The sequence below is a fragment of the Carassius auratus genome, chromosome 7, assembly GCF_003368295.1.
Source record: "Carassius auratus strain Wakin chromosome 7, ASM336829v1, whole genome shotgun sequence".
Taxonomy (NCBI): Eukaryota; Metazoa; Chordata; class Actinopteri; order Cypriniformes; family Cyprinidae; genus Carassius; species Carassius auratus.
The window spans coordinates 29,719,210-29,733,845 of record NC_039249.1 but is presented as its reverse complement, the minus strand read 5'-3'; the positions used below and the strand labels follow the sequence as shown (position 1 = coordinate 29,733,845).

General features: G+C 37.4%; 1 protein-coding gene across 1 annotated transcript in view; it reads right to left on the bottom strand.

Annotated features, from left to right (window-relative positions):
• The window catches only part of LOC113106448 (zinc finger homeobox protein 3), a 221,569-nt gene that overhangs the window by 144,846 nt on the left and 62,087 nt on the right, over positions 1–14,636 (bottom strand). Inside the window, exon 4 of the mRNA XM_026268377.1 lies at positions 7,789–8,190. The gene's annotated coding sequence lies outside the window, so the exon portion shown is untranslated. The remainder of the gene's footprint in view (positions 1–7,788; positions 8,191–14,636) is intronic.

Sequence of the window (14,636 nt, the reverse complement as noted above, 5' to 3'; positions counted from 1 at the left end):
GACTACACGTTCGCAGGAACTAACTTCCGTCACGTGCGACGGAAAACAGTAGTGACAAATGAAAAGTTACAAAATAAAACGTCGATATGTTTGATATGCATACGGATTTTGCCTTGAGAGAATCTTCTGGATTGGTGATGTGCCTGCTCTCTTGGGAAAGAGGGATTGTAAAAATGAATGGATGGAAAATAGAGTGCGCGAAGAGTTAGAGGGGCAGTGAGATAATAAGAGGCCGGTGCGTGAAAAGGCACAGAATCAGAGCTTGTCTGTCGCTTTGTACTTTGTAACCTGCCATAGCCAATCTAAGCACATTTGAATATGCAGTGTGGTCCTGTCTGGCGCTTGATAGCCGTATTTATGGACGCAAATATCACCTGAGCTTTGTTTTCTTAAGCAGATGCACACAGAATCGTCATTGCATACTCTTTTATTATACACTAAATGTGTTTCTAATCTGTAAGGTTTAATCAATTGCGAATGCTCTGTCCTAAATATGACTGGGAATGACTGAACAGACATCCAAATACGCATGACCAACCCCTCTGGTGAACATGCTGATTGATCCGACTGGAGATGTGTGTGTAAACCTCGGTCCATCGCCGGACAAACAATGAATTTCACATATGAACCCTAGACTGCAGCAACAGAATCACAATCCGTTGCTATTTATGATGAAAACAAAAATGTTAGAATTGTTTGACCAAATTAAGAGAGCACAAAAATGTGAAAACACATTTAAATCAATGTGCATGTATTATTATTATTATTATTATTATTATTATTATTATTCAGCGTTTCCTGGGCTTTTCACCCTTATGCACCGCTTGTGCCACCACTGAATCGAGCCGCAAGGAAATGAAAACAGGCGAAAGCATTCAGAGATAAAGACAGCTGTCTACAACAGTCTTGCAACTTTATTAAAAAGCGAAGAACATGGTTGTTCAGATAAATATTAAATATGTTTGGGGATTTTTCCACTGCAATAATATGGAAGGCAAAGAAGTTCAAGCTACATTCGGATAGAGCTATCAAAGGGGTTCCATCCTCATGCTTCCCTAATGAAAGAATCTGGCGCTTAATTAGCATTTTCCCGCATGGTTATTTAACACAACTTTAACTCATTCACCGGTGAACAGCAGCGGCTATTTGGGAACGGGCGCATGCACTGCAACAGCAGCAGCGGAGGAGGTGAGAGCTGTGGCGCATGGCTGGTCTGAAGCACACTGGGACTCTATGGCACTGACAACACAGGAGAATTGTCCGGCCTGAAAGCAGGGGCAGGACGTGTTACCAGGTGCAATGGCAGCGCCCTCTTATGTTCACTCTGGCCATGGGGCTCAAACACAACATGAACCTGCCTTGTCAGGGATATACATGTTCCCTATCTGCCATCTGCAGCAGATCTGTGCGTGTCCTATGTCACCGGACTGCGTCAAATCGAGCACATATACATATAGGGAAATGTCTGTTGGCGAATGACTAGGTTCCCTGCTGAACATTTCACCCGGGTTCATCAAACATCTTAACTTTACGCACGAAGCCATAGTTGAATCGTGTATAGCGCGCACGACTGGAGACCCTTCTTGTGTGTGAGTTTTTGAAAAGAGGCCAATTTTAAAGCAGAAAAAGAAAATATCATGTGCTCGGAAAAATCAGATATGATGGGAATCATAAATAATAATACAGAAGAAGAAAAAAACTGCTGTGTATAAATGATTAAACGCTGTAAGACGGAATAAGTAATATTGCACTTACTGCAAAATTATTTCATGACTGTGTAACATCAAGATTCACAGATAAAACGACATTGTCTTATTATGATATAAATCAGCTCGCAGATATGACAAACACGTGAGTGAATCAAAGATGATACGTGTCAAAGGAATGTGTTAATTATCATCCACCTTAAAGACAAACTGAAGGAGAACAGCATCGTTCTTTTTTACATACAGATGAAAACATGCCATCTCTTATCTCAAATGCCACTGTATAATGGTTAAAAAGACGCTGTTTTATTTACATGATTTTGTTATTGTTGTGATGCAGAATGTTTGATCGTAGAACTGCATCTATCTCCGTAAATTATATCGTCTCTAACCTAAAAACATTTACATTAACTATTTAAAACCAATAAAAGTAGGCTACTGTCAATAAATACATACATACAATGAGAATGATGCAAGTTTTGCCGTTACACTTTTACTGACATATCAAAATATATATGTGGAGCAAATATGTCCAGTATATGAGACTGATAAAAAGAGCTGGACGCTTTTAATTAACGCAAAAAATCGGTTACTCTGGGGTAAATGTTAACATATGTTCCTTTTAGTGTGTCAAAACACACTTTATATTCACTAATATTTAAATATTTCTGCGAATGCGTTAATAAATACAACAAAAGGTTGTCCATGGCTAAATATGTCCCTGTCTTTTTTTATTACGTGCTGCTACATATCATTTCAATGTTTTGTGTTTAAAATTAATAATATTAATAAAACATATTTTAAAATAAATTAATTAATTAATGAGAACGCTTCTGCTAATATATATCTTTGTGTGTGTGTGTGTGTGTGTGTGTGTGTGCAAAATGTAAGACAAACATTCTGAATAACACACAGCATGAATTTATCTTAATTAAAAAAAAACGCAATTTGCCCTTCATAAACACTAATTAATCAAAATTATATATATATAAAAAAATAAGCTTATATGTTATGCTTCTCCAAAATGTTTTTACGCATTAACCTATTAGATTAATTAATTATGCAAATATTGTTAAATTAATTAATGAGTATACTTAAATTAATTTCCAATGTTACAGATTTGGATCTTTAAGGTTACCCGATACGTCCCAAACAATCCGAAAACTAAATTAATATGTGAACTCGAATTCTAGCTAAATAAATGATTGAATACAATGAAATAAAATAAAAAACAACGATCTCTCTACACAATATATTTAAAAACAATACAGAGTTGTATATGTATACAGTTTGATAAAATTATGTATGGTGTTGAATTATGTTGTTATGTTATTACATAATTATTATTATTATGTTGGTGTTCAGTCGAAGCCTTTTCATCAGCCTATAAAAGTCTAGATGTATAAATGCATGATATAATTGTAAAACATTTCAAGAAAAAAAAAAAAGTGTTAATCGAATATAAACCACCTGCGTGCGTCCGTGTGTTTGTGTGTGTTTGTGTGCACCACCGACCACCTTGTCAATTAGTACTTTTATTCAAAATATACTTCTGTATTTTGTTTGCAAAATTGTATCTTTTTTTTTATTGAATTATTTTTATCGATATCAGAACATCACAAGCTCTTAAAAATAATACATAATTTATGTTGCTCAATAAATGCATAAGCTTACAGAAAACAGCAAGAAGCTCAAGCAAATACACCTTTAAAAATCCAGGAACGGATCATATTCACTGTCTGTGCGATTGAGCAGTACAAATGTATCTGTTCACGCTCGTGCAACAATCAGAAAGAAAAGCAGCCTGGAGCAAGTCTGCGTCCAGAGGAGCTATAACTGCGAACCAGCTCATCCTCACACCGCCGATTCTCTGCAACCTCCATTTTATCTTTGAGCAGGTAAGAGAATAACGCAGGCTGAAATAAGACTGTCCAGTTTGAAATGCACTGCGTCGAAATGATCTATGCAGATCTGAAGAATAAAGAGTAAAGTAGAAAAATTCTCGACATCAACATGCAATATATAGATGCAATGCAATGTGCGCATTTTGGGCCTGTAGATCCATTCGAACTAAATAATTCTGCGCTTTCACTACATTCATACAGTATCCAGCCCTTAACAATTCCAGTTACGACGGAACATAATAATAAACACATATGACCACATGTCCATAAAACAATATAAGACACATTCGATTACAAATGCATTTTCTATTTATTTATTTAGAAAAGCTAGGCCTAAATATCCACATCTGGCTCATAAGTTTCATGTATAACAGGTGGAAGCCGCCACAGAAGGGCAACAGAGACGTAGGGCTCCCGCCAAGGGTCACTGTGCAAATCCTTCCCCACTTCTATCATCTGACATATATGGCAGGATTATGTGCAAAGCTTTGCTCAGGAAATCATTTCATCTCAAAGCGGAGACCCCGAATTTCCAACCGAGAAATAAGGTGATTTCATGACCCAGATGTCATGAACAGTTAGCTTAAAAATTAGACAGATGGCATTTTGTTGACAAATATTTTCAAAGATAAATAAAAAAACAAAAAAACCCAGGAACAAATTCTTCCATGCAGTCCATGTTTAATTGTGTGTGTGTGTGTGTGTGTGTGTGTGTGATGGACCTCAAACAAACACTATATATTTCAACAGTTATGCTGCAAAACATCTTAAATTATATTGACTTAACTATGTGTAAAATATGTAAATTAAATATTTAATTCTGAATATGAAGATGAATATGCACGTGTGTGAAGTCTGAATCTCTAAATTTGAAACATAAAACATGCACATACAAACAAGAAAAATGTGTTCTGTATTGTTACAAAATATTTGCTAGTAATCTATTAATGTAAAACATGTATGAATCAATTATTAATAACAATTAATAGCTTTATAATTTAATGTAAGTTTAATGTAATTAAGCAATTTATAAGTCATTTTAAATGATAAAATTTTTTATAAAATTATGTCGATCATGAAGGGAAAAATTAAAACTAATGAAAATAAAATATATATATATATATTTTTTAATTTAAACATTGAATTTATAAGTAATTACAAGAATAATAATTAATATAAGGATCGAGGAAAAGGCTTAGTGGAGCAACATGCACAGGCAAATTCTGCCAAAGCCTAAAACCCGCAACTAGTCTTGTGGGTGATGCAGCTGGGGTATAAATGCAAGTGACCACAGCGGCTGGAACATAGCTGCACGGTGCTTAACCCTGCCATTTCCCCCGCCCCTGTGACCTCCAGGACTCAGAGGCAGGTGGGCTTCTGCAAAATTCAGAGGTGGGGGTTAGATTGATGTCAAAAAGGGGACAAGCTGTGCATCACGGCCAGAACGCTGCCCCCGTAAGGGTCGGCGGAGACCCTGTCTGGCCTTGGAGCTCCACATGCCCATAAAACAAGCCATTAAAAAAGCCGTTCACGGCAAAGCATGAGCTCGTTAGGACAATTAACAAGAGAGGTGTTTAACTTGGCACTACATAAACACTCCACAAGGGACCCCACCAAAACAGGCCACCACACAACATGAATGTGTGTGTCCCCAATGCGACCAACACGGAAGTGTCACATGTCACATAAAACAGATTCTGCCATGCAAAATTTGCAATAAATGACATACAAGTTCCCCAACATTAAATCAAATCAGTTAGATTTGCAAAATCCAAATTCTTATTCAGAACTCAAATATTTCAATTACACTGCATTATTAAAGATGCATTATGAAGGACACAAACACAAATGCATTCGCTATCTCTCCACAGATAAACAAAGCATCGGGACGTCCCTTTCAGGAACTGGGCGACAGCATCGCCGCCACAGTATTAGTCAGAAAGCAAGGCCAGCGGGAATAATTCCTCTATTTTTGTCCAAGCGATCTAGCAACGAGACAGGACACCGAGGCGACGCTGGGCGGTGTCAGAATGACACATTCAACTCATCCATAATGAAAGTAAATAAGAAGTGTGATAATCTGCATTTCATGTATTTTTTGTACATCATGGGCTCTGCGATATGCAGAAATTCGTTCCTCGCAGAGAAAGAGACTATGGCCAAGAGAGATAAAGGGAATTGCTTCTCACATCTTCTGTTTAGAATTGTAAATATGGCGTATAGGCATTGCTGCTGTCCAATTACATATATCTTTCATGTATGAAATCATGCATGGCTCTTTTTACCGCGAGGCCAAGGAGGGCCGGCACAAAGGGAGCGACCCCGGCCGCAGTGCAGTACATCCCTCATGCAGAGCGGGGTCTGGTGCCGGAGCCCTGGGCTAAGAGCACTGTTCCATTAGTGCTCTCGGATGGAGGGGAAAATGAGGAGGACGGGTGGAGGGAAGGAGAGGGGAGATTGGCTCTCCTGATGGGGGCGTTCACCGCTCATGACTTCTCCTGACTTGCATTTGTCCCGTTGTGAGCGCGCCTGACCCCTCAAACCCTATATACCTTTGACGTAGCCCATTTGGAAGTCGCTAATTAGTTTAACAGAGCTGGATTCTTTCTTAATGCTTTGAAGTGTAGTGTTTTTTACTTGATTTTTTTTGGCTAATAATACATGAGCAAGATGCACAAAAAGCTTCAGTGCTCCATCTGTTTGGTTATTTATTTATTTGCTTTCTCTTTCCCCACAAACGAAAGCTCCCTGCTGAGTACTAATGTGAAATGACCTAAATTTGGCAAAATTACTTTGAACTTTTCAAGCAAAGGCCCTGCTCTCTTCTCAGAACCTGGCTGATTCCCTGAGTGTCTTGCGTTCTACCTCCTTGGCCTTCTGTTTTTCTTTTAAATACTTAATTCTGTAAACACTATTTACTTTCATTCAAGGTTACACCGAGAGCAGCGGATACCATCATTTTGAACAGCTAAAGAGCATGTGTGTCTGTCATGTTAGCAAAACACAAATATCACTGCTTAACATTTAAACACGATTATGCTAGTCACTGTGGCAGCACTGTGCGCCTATTTTGTAACTACATTGTAAAATGTTTATAGAATTATCCAAAAATCTACTCGGTGTGAAAACGTTTAAGTTATCTGGTTTGATTTGAATCAAAGCAATAATTGAATCATCTCCAAAAACAATGAAAGTCGTTTTCAAAAGTCAGATCAGACATAAAAAGACAACGGCTGTAGGTGAAATGGTCAGGGGAACACTAAAAACTAAACCGGTATTCACATTCTAGGTGAGAAATTTGTTCATCATAGATGCACAAAATGACTCTCATGCTAGGAACAAGAATTTAAAGAATATTCTGGGTTAATGCAAGTTGAGCTCAATCGACAGCATGTATGGCATTATGCTGATTACTACAAAAAGTAATTTCGACTCGTCCCTCATTTAAAAAAAAAAAAAAGTTACGGTTAGGCACTTTCAATGGAGCTAAATGGGGCCAATTTCTGAAAGAATTTTAAAGCTGAAATATGAAAGTTTATAAAAACAGCTACATTAATTCTACTGTCAAAACCAGTGTATTCTTTTAAATTGTTACAATTTTATGGACACTTTAAAACATTGTAATGAAATTATCCACTGATTTTTTTAGTAAACATTAAAAAAAATCTTAAATACATTGTCTTGTTTGGATTTTTTTAAAGAAAAGGGAAGACGAGTCTAAATGATTTTTTTTTTTTTTTTTTTCGTTTTTTGTGTCAGTCCAACTTGTATTGAACCCATAATATTCCTGCTGCACAGGCTAACTTTCATTATGGAGATGAAAATATGCAATGATATCATGCATCTACACATCTGTGCACTCTTTCTTTCCTGTCAATCAATCAATCAATCTATCTATCTCCTTCTCAATAGCTTTCCAGGATTTCCCTGCACCTAAGCATCTTTGAGCCAAACAAATTCAATCAGCACACATTCCCTCTAATCCTACAGCAGCAGACAGATGATTGAGTCTTCAAACCCGGGAAGCCTTTATCTACAGTGGGCTCTCCTGTAGGCCCAGCATGGAGGGGGAGCCGCCTATGTGGGCATGGACACAGGGAGTCCATCTGGGCTTCAAAAGCCCCTGAGGAGCTTTGGGGGTGTTGCCAGCAGGAAAAGAAGTGACTTCACAGCCTTACCTGATGGGGTTTTTGGTTTCAGTTGCCACCGCTCGGAAGCCCTCTCTGACCGCGTCCTTCTTTTCAAGTGTCTGTTTGAAGTGGGCGCCAGAAAGGTCACAACCCTTGCGGTCACAGCAGGTTTGGTGCAATGGCAGGCAGATGGCCGCAATCTATCGCTAATGCTAAAACTATCAGTTTTTTTTTTTTTGTCTGTTGGTGAATTCAAAAGTAAAGAGGAATGTAAGCTCTCAGATCCAGTGCCTGGGCACTATTAGTAAGTCCCTTGGCAAGGGCTTGGGATGATGTAGTCCTATAATTCCAGGTATTTCCAAGATTTTTCAAAGCTACGAGACCCGGTTATGTGATTTGGTTTGAAGCATCCACAGTCGGTGGAAAAGCCTTTCGGAATGATAGCGCCACCTAGGGATAAGAAAAAAAAACATGCTATTAACATTTACAGCAAAAGTTCTTTCATGCAACTGAACAAAGGATGAAACAAGAAACAGATTTAATAGATTCTCACAAAAACTTATAAACACACACTTTTATAAAGCAGGGCTGAGAGGACGTGAGGCCGTTGTTAGTTATGGTCGATAAGTGAGTGCAGATTTTTCACTTTGCGTGCTCGTTCCCCCTGAGAAAGAGCCGGCTAAATCTCTTTCAGGAGGGGAGGACACAGAACAATATGGCTTCCATCAAGTCTTTTGAATTCTGTAATAAGCTGTTTTAGAGAACGGAAAATTAATATATAATTATTTTTATTACTGCTGCAGGACAAAACCTTATGATTTTCCAGATTACATTAAGTAATAAATGCATTTCTTCGAGTAATTTGTCCTCTTGTGGCATTAGGGGCTCTTTCTCTCCATGAAAAGAGAAGAAGAAGAAGAAAAAAACAGAAATTTCCGGAGAAACTTAATTTTCCCCATAACCAGAACAAGACATATTCCTGTAATAACATGCATAATTGTGCACTCTGCGGAAGATCTCTCATACACAACAACAAAGCCACTTAGACAGTACATATTTATTCACATGTCAGTTCCAACATTGAAGGAGAAAAAAGGAGGAGGGAAAAGCAAAAGGGAATGCCACATGGGGCTGGGATAGAAAGCAGTGTAAATGTGACTATCATAGGCTACAGCTCTGACAGTTCTCGCCTGTGCTGCTTGGGCTTCAGTTGAGGGAATAAAGGACAGAGAAGGAGACAGACTGTGATTTCTGAACGGTCCCCCTGGAGTCTCTTCTATTTGGCAACATTTTTATGATTATTTTTACCTCTGTGGATAGAGCAGGGTTAAAGATGCTGTTTAATTGTTCCCAAGAGCTCTTATTAAGTTGTTGATGAGGAGCTCCAGGGAGAGGCACTTAAAACTGCAACAAAAACAAGCAGTCGAGTCAGGAAAGCTGGAGAGGGGATGGAGGAGGAGGAGCGGCAGGGGTTCGGAGATGGAGGATGAATGGATGGAGTGTGGAGGTCTGAACTTTTTTGATGCCGATTTATGTCTACGCTCGCCGGGTCCGTCTCTGCACCACGACCATGACAGCAAAGACAATGACAGGGACCAGTGCTCGCCAATAATTAGAAATGGCTAAATTGTCCCCCAGTATTTGATACTATTAATACTACTCTGTTTGTTGTTTGGATGATGAAAAGTTTTAGGCTGCTCTGCCTCGGTTCTTGTCGTAAGAGAAGGAGGTCTATAACTATAAAAATTGAGATGGCCAGATAAATGAAAGAAGGCTGGCTTTACAGTTCCCTTCAGTTTGGTAATGAGGTAAGAAGGGAGTAGCTATTTATTTTCATTTAATATCTGAACTGTTTTATTATAATAGAAATGTTAAACAACCAACGGTAATATGCAGTGATGCAAACTACTCAACGTTTTGCCATTTTGAATTGAAAATATAGGTTATTATCTAAATGATTCATGAAATTCATGACTAAATGTTAGCAAGAAGACAAATTAATGGAGACTTTTTCAACATATTAGGTATTAAGAGGTAAAGAGTGCATGTTTTAAAATAAAAATATATATTTATTCATATTAAAATGTATATATATATTTACATTTATACATATTGATTACATTTATATCAAATAAATTCTAATTCTAGATGGCGGATTTTGCCCTTCTTTATTCCATAAGTTATATTACATCATTAAATTCCTTAAAAATATATAATTATAAAAGCTTCCTCTATGTTCAAGACAAGGTCTGCTGCTATGAGCAGGAAGGAAGTGATGTAAATACCATGACTATCTCTTAGTCTGGTCAGTGATATATGGGGAAACCTGTCTGAAAACATTCAGATTTGAAACTCCTTTAGGTCACACTACTAAATTATACTGAAATTAAACTCTACACCTTTAAATATACAATGAATCAATATTGCAACATGATGATAAAGGTCCTGCTGCAGTAAGATAAACTATTACAACCTTCTATCCTGGTTGGACAACACTAAATGTTTCTAGTGCAGTTCAGTGGAATTGATGCTTTGCATTCAAAATCTCTCTCAGGCCATTCCTCCCCAATCGCACCTTCTCCACTGGGCAGACTGTGGCCTTATGCTGGACAGAGCAGTGGGATGGAGTGGATCTGGATCAATACCCCAGCCTGCAGCGCAGCAGGGCCGCGGGCCATCCCTGACCTGGGCTATTGATCAGCCACTCCTCAGCTGCCAATAGCAATGTGCTAGATGTGACACAGGGGCTGAGAGCAGACAGGCGGCTGAGGGATGGGGGAATGTGTATCGCCAGTGGCAGCCCCACAGCACAGTGAAGATAAAAGTCAATTCCACTTAACCAAATCACTGACAACTAAATAGTTAGTGGACGGAGGAATGTGCAAGGTCTCAGGTGGTGGCATCTGGCTGCATGGATGACTGCGAAGCTGGGATTCCCTCACCTGCACTGGGCAAGCTCGAAAACTGGGTGCGTACCACATGACCAGATCTAACCTGAATAAACTGCAATGAATAAAAAATACACATATACATAGTCCTTATACATGTATAACACAAGCAATACAAGACCAACAAAAACACTTCCATCGAATGATAAACTACAGCCATTTAACAGGACAACACATGTATTACAATTTATTTTATGTACTGTATACTATATAGTATTTTATTAATGCAATACATTTCTAATAAAAATTGCTACTTGATATAAATAAAAAATTTAATTTTAAATTTAAGTGTAAATTATTTTAAGTATTCAACCATTTTAAGTATAGTGCTAAATTATTTGGTTATTGTTTTACACATCACACAGATTAAAGATCTGTTCATGTTGTGTACAGCACTCCCAGGCAGCCCATCTAATCTATCTTCCAGGCAGCCATTAGCAGTCCATATCAGAGTAGTTTACATGTCACTTTACTGCTCCGCTGCCTGTTCATTGCCATTCTGTAGCCAATGGCCCGCCTGTCCATTCAACACCTATCTAATGCTTCATATCTCTTCTTTTAATTACTGACTGACAGCAAGGCAATACTGAACACTTCATTACAGAATCAGCCCAATGACTAGCCACCACAGCCCAAGTCTCCCTGGTCAGTCTGACAAGCAATGCCTAGGTCAGCAAAGGTCATTCACCCTGAATTTATCAGCCAGGAGTTGACCGAACCCAGCCAGGTCATCATACAGCGAGGGTAGTGACCTTGGCCGACTGCTTACGTCACGTATTGATCCAGTCGTTTATGTCAAGGCCACGCTAATCACCAATAGCAGAGTCTCCAAAGGACAGTTAAATACCAGTGGATGTGTCTGTGACTGAGATTAGAGGGGAAAAAAAAAAAACAGAACAAGAAAGGATCAGCACATTTCTGTTCTTTCTGCTATGAAAATGGCTCAACTTTAAAAAAAAAGTACTGGCTTGTAAATCATTTGGTCACATTAGCAAAATGTTGGAATAAAAAATGATGGACTTTAAAATAAGTTTAAACTCACAAAACTGGCAATTTTGTCAGCTATTTCTACTGGATAATATATTTTAATTAAAGCTTGATATAACTAGAAACATATATACTAATTAAAGAAATTTCCATTACTTTTTTATGATTTTGTAGTTTTCTAGATTTTACCTTATATATCCAGGCTTTACAAGACCATGGGAATCCTGGTTCCTTTAATAAGAAATGGTAGTTGTTGAGGAAACTAATTGAAATTATTATTTTCTGCTGTGGAAATTTTTTTGAAAATCGCCAGTTTATGGACATTTCTCTTTAACCCTAAAACACAACACAGTTCAATGCATTCTTCAGAATAAGGAAAAGACTCTTGGTGAAAGTCCTACAGAAAACAGATTAATTATTTCAATATTAACAAAACACACATTTAGCATGTACTTCTCATTCACCTCAATTGCATGGAAAAGAGTGACTCGTACAATATTCAAAATGTCTCCTTTTATGTTCCATAGTAAGTCATAATGGGTTTAGTAAATAATGCCAGATATTCCAGATTTTTTTTGTTGTTGTTTGAATATATATTAAATATCACTGTAAGTACAGCCATATGTCAGATATCAAACTTATTAACACAGACATCCAATGTCCTATTAAGTTCCCAGAAACTACGTCCCTCTGAATCCAGCTGAGTTAAAGGAACACAGCAGTAATCAGCACCTGAACAAATCAGTGTTAGATACTCTCATAAGCCTGAACTGTTTGCCTGATTAAGTAGCTGTCAGCTTCTGTGTGGACCCGGGTTCAATAATGTGCAAGAGAGCGCTTCAGAGAAAGTTTCAGTACAAATGCGTGTGTATTTGTGTAAGAGAACTTGCGTAAAACCTGTTTCCCTGTGTGTTAGCGTAGCACAGTGCCAGCTGCTCTTCAGATCTCTTTCTCGCTCGGTGTCACTCACATTAAATGACAATAAAGGTTGGGAATCCGCGGAGCAAGAGAGACGAGCAGCCATTTCAACTCTTCTTGCTTTATTAGGCTTTGTTCCGTTTAATCAAAAAAGTGATGCCCCCCCCTTTTTTTAAAAAAAAAAGACCTGATAAACAGAAACGATTGCATCTCTAAATAATAGATGATACCCTGGCTTCATACAGACACATATATAACGGGGAAATAATTGAAGACAACAAGGTCCTATAAGAGACCCACTTGAGCAATGCTGATTCAGAAAGCTTCCTGACTTCAAACGCTCTGTCATAAAGTATGGATAATCCCTTAAGAAAGGCGTGCGTCTGTTTACAATTTTCTTCTAATTAAGGCTACAGAATAGGGCGATCTTTGTTCAAATTGATGCGTGTTGGATGGATTTTGGCAGAAAACAGTACCATTGGAAAAGTGTGTGTTTGTGGGGGAGTTACGAAGTAACGAAGTAAACAATAACATCCTAATACAATCTCAGCATCTGAATAAATATTCTTGCATCTGTCTACACATGACACACTTTCAGACAGGAAAACAAGTTTTCAAAATAACAAATTAAGTCTTTTTTTTAAAAAAAACAATAACCCCAGTTTTAGAAAATAATCCCAATGGTCTACGTGGTTCCAAGAGGATCTCAGACACTGTAACAAAATGAAGTTTTGAACTTGATTTGTCTTGACTTCCCTCAAAATCTGGGCTCTTATCTTTGTCGTGTGTGAATTTAAATCGGTCATGGAACAAATCAATCGGAGCAACAAAGAGCAAAACAGCCCTGAAATGAGCTCCAGAAGGAAAATGGGACAATTAGGCTTGGACACATCCCTCATGATTTTCCCTTTAAAGGACATGTCACATGTCAGTGGCTGCATATCAAGAAGTTTAAAGAGATATGAACAAGGCGATCCCGTCAGACCCACGTGATGGTTTATTTGAGGGTTCTTGAGAGAAAGCTGTAAAAAACATTACTGCATACTGTAGACTACATGGATCATGGATAACGTCTGTACAGACAGATGTGAAAATATATAACAGCATACAAAAATAAATAAATAAATAAAAACCTGACTGATGACTGATATCTGGTCTCTACTCTCCACAGATATTTTAAAAAGTGGATATTCATTAGCATTTTTAAAGATATATTGGTTGCACTTTATTTTACAGTACGCGTACTTACATGTACTTATAGTGAACTTACAGTGTATTTATCTAAGAAAGTTCTGGTAACACAAGGTAACTACATGGGGTAGGGTTAGGTTTAGGGGTAGGTTCAGGGTTAGTACATAGTTATTAATTATGTTATGTAATTACTAGAATAAGTACATAGTGTGCACATGAGGAACAGGAATGTAAAATAAAGTGCTACCGATATATTTTTAGACTTTAACTTTGCATGTTTAGTTACATCCTTACATCCTAATATTATTTCCATTGGTGTCCTCGAAATACGTGCAGGTTGGACCACAAAACTGTGCTGCACTGCAAAATACAAGCAATATATTAGAAAATTTGAGACTTAAAGAGACTAAACATTGTCAGTGTTAAAGCTAGTACGTTCAAATTCTACTAAAATTCTAATTCATTTGAAATCTAATAAAAGATTAGGATTGTGAAATCATAAAAACAAATATTAACAAAACAAAAGAAAACAATCCAAACAAGAAAAAAAAAAAAAAAAAAAAAAAAAAAAAACTCAAATGAATGACACTTGGAAAATACTGACTTTACTTTCACTTTATATTATAAAAACATTTTAATGACAGTTATGTTTATACTTGTACTATAAGCAATTTTTGTTTATTTGTGACTTTTAGAGCAACTAGACAAAAATTAGGCAGATTCTAACATAACTAGGTATGGTGACATCTTCAAAAAACAACAAAGCAATAAAATGCAAAAGAACCTCAGACTACATTAAATATGAGTAATATTTAAATACAAATGTATTTTATTTCCATACAAGAAACTGTT